A 5,814-nucleotide genomic window follows, 5' to 3' on the forward strand; every position below is an offset into this window, starting at 1 on the left:
GTTGCTTTGAAGCCAGTTACATGTGTCATTTCATTAGTACTGTATGTAATCTTGTTTAAGACAAAACCACTATTTTTTGGTATATTTAGAGTCTGTATTTGTACCCTGACACAACACTGCAGACTTAGTTACCGTACTATTATGATGTTTTTTTTTAAATGTGTTTTGGTTTTTGGCTCATATTGTGCTAATGTGTGTTTGTAGTGCCACATCACAGAGCATTTTCTATATTGCATCTTTCATTAATGACATAACATTTTTCAATGAAGATGTCTGTGTTTTGGGTAGTTAGTGTATGTATTAGTAATTGTGGGGCAGATTTATTAAGCCTGGTGAAGTGATAAAGTTGAAGTTGATAATTACCAAACAATCAGCTCATAACTTCCATGTTACAGGCTGGGTTTGCAAAATGTCACTTAGGAGCTGATTGGCTGGTGCTTTATTAACAACCCCTTTATCATTTCACCAGGATTATTAAATCTGCCCCTGTGTCCTATGTCTGTGTCCTGTACATTATTTCCTGTGTTGCACTTTCCATAGTGCATATGGCTATTGGCCAATGTGTGTGTTTATTTAAAACATTTATGGTTTTGTACAGAAATTATGCACACATAAATAACCATCCAATTGAGAAAGATTTAATGTTTGTAAACATAATGGGTGGATGTATCAACAATAGCATGAAGAAATGAGTTCTTTTATTTGTTTCATTATTTACAGTGTTGAAAAAAAGCAGTACTGGTCGGCCTACAGTCACTCCCATTACATCTGATGATGATGACGCTGCGGAAGCAGGTAAAGTGTCCATTGTAGTATAGGTTATGTTTGTAAAAGAATGGCCATAACAAAAGTACACTTTAAATCCCAGGTCCATCCCAAGAAGTTTTGACCAGCAGAAGGAGGACTCCTGTAGCACACCAAACAAAAATACATGTGGCAACAAAGAAAGCAAGGTCTGATGTCCAATCACAACCACAGCAGTCTACTCCGCCACGAAGATTGTCTACAGTTTCTTCGGTCCCACCACTCCAAATTTTGGTTATACCTCCAAGATGCCAACCACACTCCCCTCATCTTGATTGTGAGTAAGAAACTGTAATGATGAAATAAATTAATCATCTCATAATAATCCATTTAATGAGACTAATTAACTCTTTATTCCACAAAATCTGCTATACTTACCGAAAACAAAAAAACATCAAATGGATTCTGAGCAAAATGGCCTTGTCCACATCCAGTAAAGATATGTATGTCCACTTCAGCCATACAGCAGCAGATTGTGTTGAAGATGCTGCAAAATAAACACATGTGTAAGCTTGCAAAATAGTAATATTATTTTCCGCAATTTAACTTATGTGTTTGTCGTAACATTGGCACCAACATTACTAAGTTTAAGATTTAAACACTATAAGGCCAAAAATTAAGATTTTAAGTGTGTTTTTATGGTGGAGTATGTCTGATCTACCATACAACTCATGTGCTTGTTTTAATAATGAAGTAACCAGACATATTTGCCACAAACAGGAATATGTCTGTTTTGTAGTTCTGAGTGATGATGTTGCTATGCTGGATATCTGAATGCACCATTTAAATACATGTGTTCCATGTTTATTGGTTTGCTTACATTTTTCAAACATATGTCAAACTTACACAAAAATGGTTCTAATTCCAGATTCTAGTACTGGTACCAGCATCCAGACGCAACAGCAGCAACACAGGGACATGGATGAGACAATCATGTTACAAATGCAGCCATTAATCCAAGGAATCAACTACCCAGCACCTGTGAGTACACCACCACAGCAAAGCACTCCACCACCACAACACAGCCCAACAACACCAGTAGCACAAGGCACTGATCAAGTGTTTTGGGACAGTTGGGATACACAGCAGGCCACTAATCAAGATTGCCTGCATAGGCAGACCCACATTTTTGCAAACCTACCAGCTCACCTCAGAAGAATCAGCAGAAATATCAGTAGCCAAAATGAACCAAGCACCAGAATTGCCAATACCATGGAAATCATGCGTGCAGACATTACACATGTCATGGGCAACTTACAACGCATAATGGAAGAACAGCACAGATAACAGCAAAGCTACATCAACATCTTAGAAAACAATCAAATGATCAATGAATCTATCACCAGAATTTTAGAAAATCAAAATGCTGCAATACGTGAACTTAATGCCACCCTCACTAACCTCAATGAAACACTCAGATCCCAGCACCATCAGCAACCAAGCAGCAGTTCTGGTACGACTACTCCTATTCTATCGCCAGTGTCCTCACCACCAAGGCGCTCCACCAGAGCACGCCAACACGACAGTGGTAAAGGCAAAGGCCAGTCCAAGCAGCCAACCCCAAAAAAATAAAAAATAGATACAATATGTCACAATATCTATTACACTTACCACCTTGTCAATTTTTTGAACATCATTAATTATAAGTGTTACAAACAACAACAGGATTTTGGCCAACACATTTATTCTTTCACATCTTTGAATTTTTTTAGGAGGAGGACAAAGTTATTTGATCTGCACATTGATGTTAGCATGCAGTAACAAGACCACTTGATTTTTTTCTAATCTTTACTCTTTCTAGATTCCAATCATTCTTATATCCTGCAGGCAGACTAATTGGCAGCCATGCAGAATGTCTTTAGCATGCAGTAACAAGACCACTTGATTTTTTTCTAATCATTACTCTTTCTAGATTCCAATCATTCTTATATCCTGCAGGCAGACCAATTGGCAGCCATGCAGAATGTCTTTAGCATGCAGTAACAAGACCACTTGATTTTTTTCTAATCATTACTCTTTCTAGATTCCAATCATTCTCATATCCTGCAGGCAGACTAATTGGCAGCCATGCAGATTCATACATGACCAATACAAATTACAATGTGATTGTTAACTCTTTTACCTTTCTTCTCTATACATTACAAGAATAACACAATTGAATTGGCTAAAAAGGTCCTAATATGTTGTGATCAAATTTAGATAATTCAGTGCCAAAATGAATGTCATTATTGTTGGCCCATGTTTGTGTGTGTTAAAAATGAGTAATCAGTTTCTTACACATGATGCAGAAACAAAGAAATTGTATTTTTTTTAATAAGCACAAATAATGTGTATAATAATGGATATATGTGGCAAACTATGTATTGACTTAAAAATCAGCAAGTTTGCTGCAGCAAACATTACAAAATAAATTATTTTGGATGATACTAAGTTTGTGTCCCTTAAATACGATGGAGCATCACACATAGGTACACATGTATTCCTCAAGGCTAACATATTATATGTGGAGGAGTGTTTAATTAGGACACAGGTTCTCAAACTCGGTCCTCAGGACCCCACACAGTGCATGTTTTGCAGGTCTCCTCACAGAATCACAAGTGACATAATTAGCTCCACCTGTGACCCTTTTAAAATGTGTCTGTGAGTAATTCATACACCTGTGCTTCTACTGGGTTACCTGCAAAACATGCACTGTGTGGGGTCCTGAGGGCCGAGTTTGAGAACCTGTGCATTAGGACATTACACACAATCATAAAGTAAAATACTAAATAAATTACTATGTGGATTATGTGTGCTTGTAATAAATTATCTGTGCAAGTTTAATAACACTTATCCAGACTTCATGCATGCCACTCATAATCTGTGGTTTTGAGTTTTAAAATAAACACAAGACACATGCTACATTTGTTTTGCATAAAGCGAGGGTATGTTTGTATGTCTCAAGGAGACAGACACATTCTGAGTAATGGTTTTTAAATGAAAAATGGGGCAACATATATTTAGACTTACACAACAAATGAAAGAAGCAAACAAAACTTACCTTAAAAATAACGATTTATGAGGTCTTGCCTAACCTGCCTCCCTATATCTGTACTCCAAGTATCACCAGATGTCTCTAATTCCTCTACTTGCTGGCTGCTTTCTTCATCCTCCTCCTCCTCAACATGTGGCAGATGTTGTTGCAAACACATGTTATGAAGAAAGCAGCAGCAGAACACAATTTGAGTCACCTTCAAGGGACTATACAACAAAAGGCCACCAGACTTATCCAGACACCGAAACCTAGATTTCAGCACACCAAAACATCTTTCTATCACATTCCACGTGGACTTATGTGCATGATTGTAATTGTGTTCAGCAGGGGTATCAGGTCGGGACAATGGAGTTAGAAGCCAAGAGAAACAGCCATATCCTCCATCACCTAAAAGACAGATATAGTAACGTGATTCATGTTAAGATACAGCAACACATAAGTAACACACTGTGGGGCAGATGTATAAACCTGGAGAAGGCATAAGGAAGTGATAAACCAGTGATATGTGCAGGGTAATAAAGGCAGCGGACAATCTGTTCCTAAATGATAATTTACATATTGGAGCTGATTGGCTGGGGCCTTTATAACCTTGCACATATCACTGGTTTATCACTTCCTTATGCCTTCTCCAGGTTAATACATCTGCCCCTGTATTTGGACAAAGTAGACACAGGCCTACACATATAAAATGACATACCCAGCAGCCATCCATCTGGCATTTGTCCGTCCTCAAACTTATCAAAGAGGGATGACTGAATGAGGAGAGGATGAAGGAGTCATGGCAGCCCCCAGGGTAATCAGCAACAACACTCATTATTTTGAGATTTGCATCACAAACCACCTGCACATTTGTGGAGTGCTCTAGATGACGATTAGTATAGATGTGCTGCCTGCCCCTAGGTGGTCTCAGCTGAATGTGTGTGCAATCTATGGCTCCCAGCACATTGGGCATGCCAGCCAGCTCATAGAAATCTACCCTGACGGCATGCCACTGAGACTCCTGGGTAGGGAAGCAGATTGAGGCATCGATGTGGGGCTGCAAAACAGCCAACACCTGTGTGAATATTTGAAAGAAAAATAAACATGACATTTTAGGACAGAACTGGCCACTGAGTAATTAAAACCAACCAAAAACAGAGGAGGTAGTTAGGTATACATCACCTGTGTTAATATTCTAGAAAATGAGGGCTGTGCGATTCCTATGACATCCCCAGACACAGCCTGAAAGCTGCCAGTAGCCATAAAGTGCCAAACAGCCAGGAGTTTGTGCAGGCCTGAGACAGAGCAAGAGCGTGCTGTCTCAGGGTCTAGGCCCAGTTTGACAAGGTCATACAGACGGAAAATGTTGTTACGATTTAGACGGAACATCTGTATGACCGTATCATCGGACAATGCGTTCAAGTTTAAACGCCCCCTAAAAAAACGAGGCCTGCGCAGCCTCCGCGGAACCTGTACAACCTGCTGACCATGTTCAGTTTCTTGGCCCTGGTTACTTACAGGCTGATGTCTGAGTCTGAGGAATCCCACAGCACACAAAATATCACTGGCCCACAGTCCTGCTGCCATTTCTGAGTGTAGGTGGATTGAAATGGGCCTAAGATCCTTTTATAGGCATCCTAATTCAGGTGTGAGTGATTTGTTAGTTGCAACACATGTAAACACGCCTGAAAAAAGCAGGTCTATGTTTTTGCCGCTTTTTTTAACGAATCGCAAAAAAATACGACCGCAATTGAGCACTCAGAGACTAACACCCAAATACGAATGAATAGTGAATATCCGTATTGTATGAAATAACAGCCGCGTTTGACCAATGGTCTATTCATTCGTATTTTTGAACTTTGCCGTTAAAACCATTACGAATAGCCCAAACACTGCCGAGATTTGTGCTTAGTGAATTCCCGTGTTGGGACTTAGAAAAAAAAACACGAATCGGTCAAACTCAGATTATTAGTAAATATAGGCCCAGGTCTGAACCA

The 5,814-nt window shown here is 39.3% G+C and overlaps 1 long non-coding RNA gene across 1 annotated transcript; it reads right to left on the reverse strand.

Moving 5' to 3' along the window:
• Window positions 1-1,021: 1,021 nt before the first annotated feature.
• Window positions 1,022-2,292, reverse strand: LOC135057868 (uncharacterized). The gene is made up of 3 exons (XR_010244425.1): window positions 2,206-2,292; window positions 1,183-1,291; window positions 1,022-1,093 (listed from the first exon to the last, which is right to left on the reverse strand). It is a non-coding gene; the product is annotated as an uncharacterized LOC135057868 (long non-coding RNA).
• Between the last annotated feature and the right edge of the window lie 3,522 nt (window positions 2,293-5,814).

The sequence above is a fragment of the Pseudophryne corroboree genome, chromosome 3 (genome assembly GCF_028390025.1).
Source record: "Pseudophryne corroboree isolate aPseCor3 chromosome 3, aPseCor3.hap2, whole genome shotgun sequence".
NCBI classification, from domain to species: domain Eukaryota; kingdom Metazoa; phylum Chordata; class Amphibia; order Anura; family Myobatrachidae; genus Pseudophryne; species Pseudophryne corroboree.